The sequence below is a fragment of the Enhydra lutris genome, unplaced genomic scaffold, assembly GCF_002288905.1.
Source record: "Enhydra lutris kenyoni isolate GAN:26980312 unplaced genomic scaffold, ASM228890v2 scaffoldscaffold1, whole genome shotgun sequence".
Classification (NCBI taxonomy): Eukaryota; Metazoa; Chordata; class Mammalia; order Carnivora; family Mustelidae; genus Enhydra; species Enhydra lutris.
Window position 1 is genome coordinate 75,907,582 of NW_019154085.1, and position 14,806 is coordinate 75,922,387.

Below are 14,806 nucleotides of genomic sequence, written 5' to 3' on the forward strand. Positions count from 1 at the left end.
AAAGAGATGCAACAAGAAAAGTAGTTACTTTAGAAACAAGAAAGTAGTTAGTTTCTAAAGTAACTACTTTTAGAAAAGTAGTTTCTACTTTGTAAAGTAACTACATTTAGAAAAAATGCAACATTCAGTTTTTCCCCTTTAGCCCATAAAACAACATCATACTGTCTAGATCTACCAATACAGTCCTACATCAGCTTCTAGAATATTTGTTAGGAGGGCAAATGTAAAATGACGCTGGCCAGTATAGTCTTTGGACATTTGGGAAAGGGAAGGAGAGAAAGTCGGTTCTCAGAACAAATTAGTCAGTGTCAGTTTTATCAATAGGATCTTTGGATTCTTTGTTTGCCCACACTTCTTCAATGTACTTGTCCTTCTCTCACAAGCGCTCCAGTTTGGCAGCCATTTATGCCTCCCGATTCTCTTTGTTGGCTTCCATTTTGTGAGTCAGTTTTTCTTCTGCCATTTTCCTGAAGTTGTTCTTTTCTTCTGTTGCTTTTTGAAGCACTTTTTTCTCATGCTGTCCTTTCTCAGCAAGCTGCTTCAAGACCTCTGCTTTATGGGACTTGCGTTTTTCTTCTGCAGCTTCTGATTTCTTCCAAATTTCCTCTAGGGAAAGATCCTTCTTCTTTGGAGGGGAAAGGGGGAATTCTGGGATGAATTCTTTTGGTTGAGGGCTGACAATCAACTCAAAAGCTTGGCCTGAGTCATGCTTCTCCAGTTTTTTCACTGGGGTATCAGAAGCAGCCACTGTGAACAGCAGGCAAGAGACTGGCAGTGCGTTCTATAGAACCCAGTGGCAAGGAAAACCATGCTCAGTCCGAGCCACCTGGCCATATTCTCCAAGATGGTAAATTTTATGTTAGGTACTTTTTTAATCACAATTTTAAAAACTGAAAATATGATGTGGTTTTTGAACTCTGTGTAGATTCTGATGTATTGATTAAGGATATACCATAGTTCATTTCATAAATCTATAAAGATGCCTTCAAAATTATCTGTTTCCTTCCTCCAGTAGTAGGAAGTATATAGTCTTATTCTGAAGGAAGGAAAATGTAAACACAAACAAGCAAATTCCTTTCTCCTCCATGTGGTTCATTTTCAAATTACTTTAGAAATTGACTTAACTAAAGGAATCCCCAGCTCTTCCTGACACCAGTTCTTTTAAAGTTAACTTTGAAAGGCTCTAGAAAAGGCAAATGAAAAGGTCAGTCTATCTTCTGCAACTTACCCCATTAGAAAATTTCTAGCACTATGTCTGTGCCCTTCTGTTATAGGTATAGTATAATTTGACAAGTGTTGATTTGTGAAGGAAAGTGAGGAATAAAAAAGAAATGCAAGTTAAAAGAAATAAAATCACATCTGATATTTAGAGACATTTAGAAGGCGTCTCTTAACTATTCTACTTAACATGTTTTCTTGACCTTACCGAGGTTGTTTTTCCTTTATTCTACAGCTGAAGATAACTTCATCTTTAGTTTGTTCCTTCCATTCCTTTAGTTCTTTTATGCTTCATTCATTCATTCATTCATTCATTCATTCATTCAGCATTTGGTGCCTATAATCATCTTATAAGTTTCTTTTAGTTCTTTAGAGTCTTTACAACATCCCTGTGATATAAGGCAGTCTGAGATGCAATGCCATACCAGAGAGGAAGAAATGACCAGAGTTATTCTACTGTTAGTAAATGTGAGGGCCTATTGCCTGTTTATTTTTGATTGTCCTCTTCTGGAGGTTTCTTCATGGTTTCTTCGGGAGTCTAAACTTCTCAGTTTTCATAGTAAGCAATATTGGAACTATTTCATTAGATATTATGAAAGGTTAGAGAGTATGAGGCAGTAGGGAGAGGGTATATTTGTAGTCTTCCAGTAGTTTCTGATCTATCTCTTGTATTTAGAACAGAGAATAAATCTTTTCAGTTATTAGGGATTATTAGTAACATTTCTTGAATGGCCAATGGTGCCATTATGGATACTGTTATTTTAACTGAGATTCCAGAATAGTAAGGTAGAACAGTTTTTTGAATGCCTACTTTTGCTAGACATAGTCATTTTTTCCTTATAATGCTATGATGTATGCATAATTTATTATCCTCTTTTATGTGAATGAGAAAATTGAATTTGGGCAACTGCCTCAAGATCATCCAGCCAATAAATGAAAGACAAGGGATCCAAACCTAGGATAATCTGTCTCCAAAGTGTCCTTAAGCTTTCTATCTTGATGATTGGCCAAATTTAAAATACTTACTAGCTACAATTTTATCTCAAGAGGAGTAATTTTATGTATGATACCAATTTCACTTCAGGAATGCATAGATTGGCACTTTTAACCCTTCTTTCTTTTTTTTTTTTTTTTTTTTTTAAGTTTTTGTTTATTTATTTATTTGACAGACAGAGATTACAAGTAGGCAGAGAGAGAGAAGGAAGCAGTCTCCCTGCTGAGCAGAGAGCCCGATGTGGGGCTTGATCCCAGGACCCTGGGATCATGACCTGAGCTGAAGGCAGAGGCTTTAACCCACTGAGCCACCCAGGCGCCCCAACCCTTCTTTCTTGACATAAAGCCATTTTATCTTCATAAAGATATTTGCATGAAAATGAGCCAATCCAGGTTGTAGTCTTTCATCTGTTCAATCCACATCATAGTGGTTTATCTGTTCACATTTTCCTTATTTCTTACCTGAAAGCATAAGCCTTGCTGTGCTGAAAGATGACAAATAAAGAATTTAATTAAAACCCAGAAGTGAAATCTAGAGCTAAGAGTCCTTACCAAAATGTTTTGAGTCAAGAGGAATAACATGGAAATTAGTAATTTTTTTTTACTGACAAACACAGTGTCTGGGCATGTGCCTGTAGTGAAAGACATGGTAAAAGTAGGGATATTTTAAGAGTTTGTTAGTGTGCAACACTTAACTTTTGGAAATCATTCTCTAGATCGTATGAAACATTCTTAAGTGTACCCACATGTCTCATTAAATGTAATATCTGTGGGGACGCCTGGGTGGCTCAGTTGGTTAAGCAGCTGCCTTCGGCTCAGGTCATGATCCCAGCGTCCTGGGATCGAGTCCCACATCGGGCTCCTTGCTCATCAGGGAGCCTGCTTCTCCCTCTGCCTCTGCCTGCCATTCTGTCTGCCTGTGCTCACTCTCTCTGACAAATAAATAAATAAAATCTTTAAAAAAAAAATGTAATATCTGTGCAGTGAAGTGGATGTAAATGCTTTTTATAGTTTTGTTTTTGAAATTATGTTTAGTTCTGATTTCTAAAGAATCATTGTGCTTACTAGAGAACTACTTTGAAATGAGACAATCTAACCTACAAATTGTTCTGGGTCTTTAAATTGTTATTAGTATTAAATTTAATAATATATGAAATAAATATAACATTTATTTTGTGGCTATTTTTTTGTTTTGTGTTTGGAGTCAGTAACTTTTGTTTTGCAAGCCAGAACAATGCTTTTTTAAAAGGATCTTTATTGAAATATCATTTACGGGGCACCTGGGTGGCTCAGTGGGTTAAAGCCTCTGCCTTCGGCTCAGGTCATGATCCCAGGGTCCTGGGATCGAGCCCCGCATCAGGCTCCCTGCTCAACGGAGAGCCTGCTTCCTTCTCTCTCTGTCTCTGCCTGCCTCTCTACCTACTTGTGATCTCTTGTCTGTCAAATAAATAAATAAAATCTTAAAAAAAAAGAAATATCATTTACATACAATTCACCCATTACATTGTGCAGTTCAGTAGATTTTAGTACACTCACAGATAAATGCTGCAGTCACAATAGTAGATTTTAGAGCATTTTTATCACCTCAGAAAGAAACTCCACCCACTTTAGCTATTACTCTCCCTACTTGTTTCCCTTCACTCCCTCTTTAGCCCTAGGCAATGGCTAATCTTTTGATCTCTATAGATTTGTCAGTTCTGGATATTTTATATAAATGGAATAATATGCAGTCTTTTGTTACTGGATTCTTCTACTTAGCAGTGTTTTCAAGATTTATCCATGTTGTAGCATGTATCAGTAGTTTGCTAATTAATATGGTTGAATAATATTTCCATTGTATGGATATACCAATTGTGTTTATCAATTCATAAATTGAACTTGAGGGTTATTTCTACCTCTTCCTATAGTGAACAATATTGCTTAAGTATTTGTGTACAACTACTTCCAATTCTTTTGTGTATATATAAGAAATGGAATTACTGCATCATATGGCTACTCTGTATTTGAATGTTTGAGGAACTGCTATTCCAAAGTGGCTGTACCATTTTACATTCTTACCAGTGGTATATGAGAGTTCTGATTTTTCCACATCCTTGTCAACACTTCTTACTATCTGGCTTTTGATTTTAATGTTCTAGTAGGTATGAAGTACTATTTCATGGCTTCAATTTATATTTCTCTGATAACTAATGATGTTGAGCATCTTTTTATGAGCTTGTATATTTTCCTTGGAGAAATGTTTATTTAAATATTTCATCTCCTTTTTTTTAATGGCTTATTTATCTCTCTAGTATTGAGTTTTAAATGTTCTTTGTATACTTTGTTTTTTTGTTTGTTTTAAAGATTTTATTTATTTATTTATTTGAGAGAGAGAGTGAGAGGGAGCATGAGCTAGGGGATAGAGGGAGAGAGAAGCAGGCTTCTTACTGAGCAGGGAGCCCAGTTCGGGGCTTGATCCCATTACCCTGTGATCATGGCCTGAGCTGAAGGCAGATGTTTAACCAACTGAGCCACCCAGGTACCCTATATTTTGGATACAAGTCCCTTATCATATATATGGTTTTTTTTTTTGTCCATCTTGTGGGTTGGCATTTTACTTTCTTGGTGGTATCCTTGGGAGCACAGAAATTTCTGATTTTGATGAAATTTAGTGTATCTATTTTTCTTTTGTTGCTTGTTGCTTGTCATAGCCAAGAATCTTCTCCAAACCCAAGAGGACTTATCCTTTGTTTTCTTTTTAAGAGTTTTATAGTTTTAGAAATTATGTTGTTTATCTATTTTGAGTTAATTTTTGTGTATGTGTAGGGCAAAGGTCCTATGTTTTGCATGTGGCTATCCAGTAATTCCAGCTCCATTTGTTGAAATCTAGCTATTAAGTGGTCTTGGTGCCCTTGTGAAAGATCAGTTGGCCATAGACACATGATTTTATTTCTTAACTCTTAATTCTATTTCATTCATCTATCTGTTTATCCTTTTGCAAGTACCACACAGTTTTGATTACCATTGCCTTGTAGTAAGTTTTAAAATCAGGAAGTATAAGTCTTCCTACTTTGTTCCTCTTTTTCAAAATTGTTTTGTCTATTCTGGGTCCCCTATAATTATGTATGAATTTTAAAATCAGTCTGTCAGTTTCTACAAAGAAGTTAGCTGAAATTCCCAAAAGTATTGTGTTGAATTTGTAGATCAGTTTTCAGTATATTGCCATGTTAAGTCTTCTAACCCATGATCATGGATTTTTTTTTCCTTTATAATTGATTTTTGTATATTGTCTTTATATCCTGAAAACTTGCTGAATTCAGTTTTTTAAAGATTTTTAAATTTAAATTTGATTGATTAACATGTGATGTATAATTGGTTTCAAAGGTACAAGCCTGTGATTCCTCAATGCTCATTATATAGCACCCAGTGCTCATTATTTCTCATGCCCTCCTTAATGTCCATCAACCAGTTACCCCATGCCTCCACCCCCTCTCCTCCAGCAACCCTCAGTTTGTTTCCTATTATTAAGAGTCTCTTATGTTTGTTTCCCTCTATGGCTTCATCTTGTTTTATTTTTTTCCTCCTTCACCTATATATCCTCTGTTTTATTTCTTAAATTCCACATATCGGTGAGATCATATAATTGTCTTTCTCTGATTGACTTATTTTGCTTAGCATAATACCATCTAGTTCCATTCCCATAATTGCAAGTGGCAAGATTTCATTTTTCTAATAGCTCTGTAATATTCCATTGTATATATATTTATATACTACATCTTCTTTATTCATTCATCTATCAATGGACATGTGGGCTCTTTCCATAGTTTGGCTATTGTGAATGTTGCTGCTATAAATATTGGGGTGCAGGCCCCCCTTTGGGTCACTACAATCGTGTCTTTGGGGTAAATACCCAGTAGTGCAATTGTTGGGTCATAGCGTAGCTCTATTTTAAACTTTTTGAGGAACCTACATAGTATTTTCCATTTCTTTTAGTTTTAATCATTTTTTAGTGCATTCCTTATGATTTCATGTATATAGAATCATGCAGTCTGTGATTGGAGATAGTTTTAACTTCCTCTTTTCTAACCTGGATGTATTTTATTTCTTTTTCTGGCCTAAACTGCCCTGGTTTGAACCTCCAGTACAATGTTGAACAAAAGTACTGAAAGAAAGCCATTTTTGTCTTGTTACTGATCAAGCAAAAACAAAGACTAGATGTCCTTCACCCTTAACTATGGGTTAGGGTATCTAGTCTTTCACCCTTAACTATGATATTAACTATGTTTTTTAAAGATGACTTTTATCAAGTTGAAGAAGTTCCCTTGTATTCCTTGTTTGACTTGTGTCTTTATCATGAAAGTTACAGGACTTTTCAAATGCTTTTCTTGTGTCTATTGAGATAATCATGTGATTTTTATTTTTCATTTTATTGATATGATGTATTACATTAATTGATTTTTCAGATGTTAAACTAACCTTGCATTCCTGGGGTAAATCCCAGTTGGTCATGGTGTATAAGTATTCAATTTGCTAGTATTTTGTTGGGGATATTTGTATCCATATTCATAAGAGATACTGGTCTGTAGGTTGTTTTTTTTTTTTTTTTTTTTTTTTTTGTGAGGTCTTTGTCTGATTTTGGCATCAGGGTAATACAAAGTGATGAGTTAGGAAGTGTTCTCTCCCCTTACATTTTGGAAGAATTTGTGAAGAATTGGTATTAATTCTTTGGTATAATTCCCTAGTGAAGCCATCTGGGCTTGGCTTTCCTTAATTAGGTTTGGTTAATAATTCATTCTCTTCACTTATAGATCTTTTGAGATTGTCTATTTCTTTTTAAGTCAATTCAGTAGTTTGTGTTTTCCTAGAACTTTATTTCATCTAGATTATCTAATTCATTGGCATACAGTTGTTCATGGTATTCCTTTATTTATTTATTTTTAAAGATTTTATTGATTTATTTGGGAGTGAGGAGAGAGAGAGAGAGAGAGAACAAGTCAGGGGAGGGAGAGGGAGAAGCAGGCTCCCAGCTGAGCAAGGAGCCCAATGCAGGGCTCGATCTCAGGACCTCTTTTTTCCCTATGAGTTTGGTAGTAGTAGCCTCTGTTTTATTTCTGACTCTAGTATTTTGAGTTTCTCTATTTTTTTCTTGGTTGATCTATCTATAGATTTGTCAAAATTGTCAATCTTTATAAAGAACTAGGTTTTATTTTTATTGATTTTTCAATATTGTTTTTGTATTCCCTATTTCATTAATTCTTGCTCTAATTTTTATTAATAAAATAATTTAAATTTTTTGCTTCCTTTAGATTTTATTTGCTCTTTTCTAGTGTTTTAAGGTGGAAATTTAGGTGTATCATTTGAGATCTTACTTTTTAAAAATATTTTATTTATTTATTTGACAGAGAGAGACATAGTGAGAGAGAGAACACAAGCAAGGGCAGAGGGAGAGGGAGAAGCAGGCTTCCCACCAAGCAGGGAGCCCGATGCAGGGCTGGATCCCAGGACTCTGGGATCCTGACCTGATCCGAAGGAAGATGCTTAATGACTGAACCACCCAGGCACCCCTCTTCTTTCTACATAGTAAGCATTTACAGATATAAAACTTTCATTAAGCATTACTTTAACTAAATCCCATATGTTTTGTATGTATGCTGTGTCTTTATTTTCCTTCATCTCAAAATATTTTGTTTTCTTATTTGATTTCTTCATTGATCCATTGATTATTCAGATGTTGTTTAATTTCCATGGATTTTCCTAATCTTTTTCTGTTTTTCTACTTTCATCCCATTTTGATTGGAAAACCCACTTTGTATTATTTCTCTCCTTTTAAATTTTTGAGATTTGTTTTACAGACTAGCATATGATCTAGCCTGTCTTCCTCATGTGTTTTTTAGAAGAATGTATATTCTGTCATTGTTGGATGACATATAGGTCATATAGGTATCATATAGGTATCTATTAAGTCTATTTGATTTATAGTGTTGTTCCACTCTTCTATTTCCTTGTTAATCTGCATAGGTGCTCTATCCATTATTAAAAGTTGAATATTGAAGTCTCCAACTATTGCTGAATTGTCTTTCCTTTCCTAGCATTCAGCTAATAACTTTTATAATCCCATTTTTTTAGGGCACTCAGTTATCACAGGCCAAGATCACTATGCCTCTGGTGCTCAGTGGGGAAAATGGTGCAAGGCAGAAAGTCTTCACTGACAAGGTCTGAATGTTTTGACAGATATGAACTTGTTTTGTCAAGATTATTTACTCTGGATTTGGACCCAGACCTCTGGATTTCCAATGATCTAATTTCCACTGATTGAGGATGGGGGCTAAATTCATTCTAAATAGAAAGATTGTTTTTAGCTTACCAAATGTTAAAAACAAGGAGAAATTCATTTTATTAACTGGGGGTAAAAAGAGAGTCTGATTTCTTCCTTAGATATTATGTGTAGAGGCAACAAAACAAGAAAGGAATAAGAAATAATTACAGAATAATGTAATTTATTGTTAGTGGGGAAAACTGAGTAACTTACTGAGAAACTATTTGCTTCCATTAAACCCACTTACCTTCGAGTCGCTATTGCTGAACTTATATTCTCAAGATGTATGGTAATGAAAACACCCCTGGTCAAAGACACTCTGTTTCTAAATGGGCCTTCTATCCTGAATTTTTTTTCCACTTATCTTTCCATATGAGTGAGGCATAGTTACCTCTTTTATGATTATCCCTTGAAATTACCATAAGACCTAGGTCTGGGCATCCCGATGAGGTCCTTTCTTTCTTCGGGGGTAGACTCTTGTTCCCTTAGCTAAGTATGGTCAAAGATGTACCCAAACAAAAGGCTGGATCCCCAAGCATTTGCCAAAGAGAAGAAAAAATGGAGGATGTAATGCCATATTTCTGTCATCCTTTATTTCCATCCATAAAATGTTCCATCTGTTTATACCAAGGAAAAGAGTGAGTTCAAGGCATCATTTCATAGTGGCTTTACTGTGTACCCCTAACATGGCGTTATGCCTTGATAACATGACAGAACCTTTGCTTGCGGCATTTGAAGTGGGAGTGCTGCAGATGATTGCTTCGTCGCTAACTCTGGCAAAGGGGCTTGTGGAAAGATACTGTGGACCTTATGAATTTCTTTTTAATATATTAGTGTTTAATAATACAGTTATAGCCAATGAGTAATAATGCTTAACAGACTTTAACTTCCTAGTAATAAACAATTTTTTAAGCTAAAAAAAAAGAGTCTAATAAGAGTAGAATATATGACAAGTTAAGTTTTGACTAGAAGTTACTAGTGAGGTAAAGACCTAAGTAATGAGGCCCTACTTAGTTTGGGCCAGTCAGAGAAGGACACTACATGGGAATATCTGTCCCACCAGGAGGCATTAAGAAGAATTTAAGTGCTGAGGGTTTTGCACAAAGTGACAGAGTAGAGAGTAAGTGATGTTTGGAGGGGGCCAAAGAAAACTTTTCTTTTTCATAAATTTGCCTACAGCTAACTCTGCCCTGTTGACATTAAACTGGGCATCACCAATTTCTGGATCTTAAGACATATAAAAGTAAAAATGTTATGTATTACCTAATTAATTTTTAAATAACAGCATTTATTATTTTGGGACACTTTCTCAGATTGCATCAACCCATGACAGCAAGTAATGGTGGACATTTATCACTTTTAATGATCCAAATGAGCACTCCCTGTACTTCCTATACTGTTCCCCAGAGTTACTCAGAATAAATCCTTGGGAATGCAGAAATTCTACAGAACATTTACTTCGAAGTGCTTGTAGGACTTCCTGGTTTGATACATAAGCCTTCGGAAACTTAGCAATCTTTATAAACAGTTTTATTGCCCCAAATGAAACAATAATTCCAGAGGGAGTGTCCTTTTGGGGTTTCTGATTACACTCAGAGATACCAGAGAGGTGCTATTGATCACGGAGATTAAAAAAATAATAATAACAAAAGCTCTGTTCCTAGAGCCCCAACCTCTGTTAGAACAGTTTGTCCTACATCTAGAGGCTTCAAGGAATGAAAGACTGGGCCTCTGGGCTTTGTCTCCAGAGTCCTAACCTACGTTAGGAGTGAAAGATGATCACAGGAAGTTATGTGGAAGTGTACTATCGTGTGCATGTTGGAAGGAAGAAGCAAGGAGGAAAGAATGGAGGGAACCAATTCCAGATCTTGCATGACTTTAAAGCTTGAACCTTTATTGAGTAAGTTAAAGCCAAATCCTCAACCTCAAAATCTCAAATGCCCTTTGAGTTGCTTAGGACTTTGCTTAGAACGTCAAGAATAAGAGAAAAGAAATCTCAGCCACTGCACCTGCTCGTGCTTCATTCTTATTTCCTCATATCCAAGATCTGAGGGATTATTTTTATGCTGGGTTAAGGTCTAAGGTAGTTTTAGGCCTGAGCTTCTTTCTATCTGCCCCTCCTGGGCTTCTTTCGTCCATTATCCATCTTGGGTCTTTCTCGATGTTACTCTTCCCCTTTGAGGCAGTAAAAAGAGAATTGATCCATCTGGCCAGATTTATTTATTTATTTTTTAATTAAAAAAATTATTTATTTGTTTGACAGAGAGAGAGAGAGATCACAAGTAGGCAGAGAGGCAGGCAGGAAGAAGGCTCCCTGCTGAGCAGAGAGCCCAATGTGGAGCTCATCCCAGGACTCTGGGATCATGACCTGAGCTGAAGGCAGAGGCTTTAACCCACTGAGCCACCCAGGCGCCCCCCTCTAGCTTGATTTATAATCCCTTTGTTTCTCTCTGTGAGAATCAAATGAAGGGAATGAACTTTGATTCCCTTTAAAAATCATTTTCCTCTCCCCTCTCTCATCTGTCCCTTCCCTCCTAACCCTTTCCCACAATGATGGTAATCATTGATTATAATATTGATCTGATAGTGAATACTGGAGGATGCCATTACAGCACCGATCTACTGAAGATCTTGTTCTTCCTGAACTTGGGTGAAATCAAGGGAGGCCTCTGCAAGGTCATGTCTCTGTTGCCATAGAAACTGAGAGGAGAAAGTTGTTTCAAATATTAACAAAAAGGCAGTTTGGGGTTGATATATTTTTTCCCATGTTATGCTTTTAAGAAATCATATTATTCTTATGCTTTGCAGATGAGAAAATTGAGTCTGAGACAGGTTAAGAAACTTGCCTGATGTCTTAAAATGGCACAACTCAGACTTCTTGATTGGACTAGTTTTCTTTCCACTACGCCATGGCTACTACTTAACAGTTTATTATTTTATGTTTTGTTTATTTTTATAAAAGGTTGTGGCCAAGAGAATTTCCCAATCATAATGTATGAAGTTAGTCTGATTCAGGTTAGAAGAATGAAGTCTTGAGAATATTTCCTAAGAGAAAAAGAAGAGAAAAGAAGAAAAAAAATTTAGATTAGGTATTATATATCAAGGACTATTTATAATAAAGAACCAGTGGATACCACACGGTTGTTTTTTTAAATACAGAGTCAATTTAAAGATCTACAGGGACTCACTGAAAGAAAAGTGTTGTGTCATTGGATTAGAAAAGAGCATTCACATGAATACAGTGTGTTTTTGTATATTTGGTTTCTTTTGATCTTATTTTGGTTTGTCAAATACAGTACAACTAAATGAACAACTTCTGGTAAATGATTTATAAGGAGTAGGGTGTAACAAATGATAAAGATTATGAAAAATGTCCTTTAGTAAGATGAGTTTAGGAGCACAAGCACTTGCCTTTCTTCTCTTCTGCAACCGACTTCCCTCCTTCACCCTGAATTGCTGTCTGAAAGGACAGAACCAATATGTATTTCTACTGATTGTATACGTGGGTACTACTTACTTCACTTTCTTGCTAACACTGCATACTATTGATTCCTTTATAAAATTTAAGCACTCAAATATGGTAAAATTAAATCTTAATTTATAGTTTCCTGATTACCAGTGAGTTTGAGTCTATTTTCTGATAATAGCAATAATAACTATGTTTATTGAGTGGATATACTATAACAATTATGAGTTAGAATATCTGATCCTTACATTGTAGATCAAAAGGCATAGAAGGATCAATGACTTGTCCAAAATCACTCAGCTAGGAAGTGATAACCTAGACTTGAATCCAGATGGTCTGACTCTATTTTTTTTTAAATTTATTTATTTTTTGACATAGAGAGAAAGAGAGTGAGAGAGAGAGAGAGCACAAGCAGGGGGAGCTGCTGGCAGGCACAGGGAGGGGGAGAAGCAGGCTCCCTGCTGAGCAAGGATCCCGATTCGGGGCTCCATCCCAGGACCCTGGGATCATGACCTGAGTCGAAGGCAGCCACCTAACTGACTGAGCCACCCAGGTGCCTCTAGAGCCTCATACTCTTAAGAGTTATGAGTTTTGTTACATTTTTTCATTTGTTTACTGTTCATGTGGATTTCCTTTTATGTGATAATCTATTTTTCAGATCCCTTGTCCTTTGCTTTATTTACATAGCCACTTGATGATGAAATTGTATTACCTAATGAGAGTGGCTTTTTGTTGTTGTTGTTGTGTTTCCAATGCCTTGGACCTATAGCATATCAAAAGACCCAACTTGGAGCAGATCAACAGGAAATGACTAATAATTTTTAGAAATTCTTAGACTTGTAAAATGATGTAGCAAACCATTAGGGACTATTTTGTGTTTTGTTATGATAATGGAGAAATTTCTGGGTCTTCATTTTCAATGCTTAAAAATAGTAATTTAAAATGTTTATTATATTTTAAAAATGAATATTTAGTGTTTAGGCCTACTTAAGACATTCCTAAATTAAGCACTTAAAAACCCAACTTTTAATTTTATTTTTTTCCAAGGAGATGTAGTTGCCAAGGATATTTTAATCTATGAGAATATTGCACAATTTTAATTGGCAGAAAACATTTGTACCAACCAAGTTAAAAATTGCTTGAGAGAGACTTCCAACAAAATTGTCAATCTGAGATGTTGACTTCCTTTTTCCCTGTTGAAATAGTGAAGGTCACACATTCTACTTAGTATGTTTTGGTTAGTTTTACAAAAATGAATACAGACCAACTTCTGCTCTTTCTCTTAATTTTTCTGGATTAATTTGTTTACAGAGTTTCTGCCTTCAGTTAAATTCTTTATTTAACTATTTATTAAAGGAATACAGAGAAGTTACCTGCTTGGCTTCAGTAACATAAACCAGCCAGAATAAACACACACACACACACACACACACACACACACACACAGAGACACACACACACACACAGAGTCACTGACACACACAACACCCTGTGTTTGGTGAATATTCGAATATTGTTCTCAGTTGTTTTAATAGTATAATTTCAGTTGTCATATAATTCTAGATTCAAATGGGAAGTAGAATGAAACCAATGCTCAAGTATTGGCTAACCATGGACATTTCTTTGGAAATGTTTAGTTCACATTATTGCTATAATGTTTGTGCCATGCCTGCCCTGAAAACAAGTGAAAGACTGAAGGGTTTGCTTGGCTGGTATCGCCAACACTGGATGTTGGCCAAACTGAGGATGAATCTCCTTTGCATTCATGAGAATGGCTACACAGCCTAGGATTGTCTCTTGCTTTTTCAAAACTTCCATTGCTCATTTTCTCACTATGTTTTGATGTAGATTCCATGGAAGCAAGTGGGAAAGGTTGCACAGAGGTAGGGAAAGAGTCAGCCTATAAGCCACTAAAGCAGCTGTTTCCTTTCTTACCCTTTTTCTGTCTTAGCCTACGACTGGTTCAGATTGTTGGAATGTTTCCCTTCATTTCTCAAAACCTACCCCTTTCTCCATTTAGCTTCTCACCAAGAGTCTATGCCCCATATGCTCTTATGAAATGCTTTAGGATTCTTCTAAACAGAAGGCATATTTTACTGCATAACACTGCCCTTACCATCTATGTCTTCTTTTATCTTTTCTATTAGCATTGAAGCAGAAAAATAAGAAAAAAACAAACTAGGTATGTAGCAAGCAGGCTTTTTAGTCACATTTTGATTTATTCATTTATTATTTTTTTAGCTTCATTACAGTAGAATCGACAAAATTTTAAGGTATTTAAAGTGTACATTATGATGATTTGATATACATATGCATTATGTAAGTAACATTTTATCTTTAAATCACATTTTATCTGTAACTATTAAAACTGTGAGAAAAGCCACAAAAATGGTTTTATGCTTGCTTTCAGACCAAGAGAAAAGGGCAAATGCTGTGAGATTGCTATTTCTTTCATTTGGCCAGAGAAAAGCCCTAGGCAGAAACAAAAGACAGTACCAAAAGTAGAAGTAGCTTGGCTAATTCTCAAGGGTTTCAGGCGATAAGGAAGGGGTGACATGGTGCTGGCCAAGACGGTCGCCTTATTTATCATCACTACAGTTCTCAAGAACCTCATTAAGCCATGTTCTGTTGGAGCCCCACCTCAGGCCATAAGAACTGCTTCAGAAACTTGGATTTAGGGAGTGTGAAGAAGTCTTGGGGAACAAATGGATGGAACCACAGCGGAGTCTACTCTGTTGGTATGTTTTGTTTGGTGAATATGGTCTGGTTGTCTGCCTGCCTGCCTTCCTTCCTTCCTTCCTTCCTTCCTTCCTTCCTTCCTTCCTTCCTTCCTT

At 36.0% G+C, this 14,806-nt stretch overlaps 1 pseudogene; it reads right to left on the bottom strand.

Annotated features, from left to right (window-relative positions):
• Positions 1-298: 298 nt before the first annotated feature.
• The window catches only part of LOC111140810, a 93,988-nt pseudogene continuing 79,480 nt past the window's right edge, over positions 299-14,806 (bottom strand).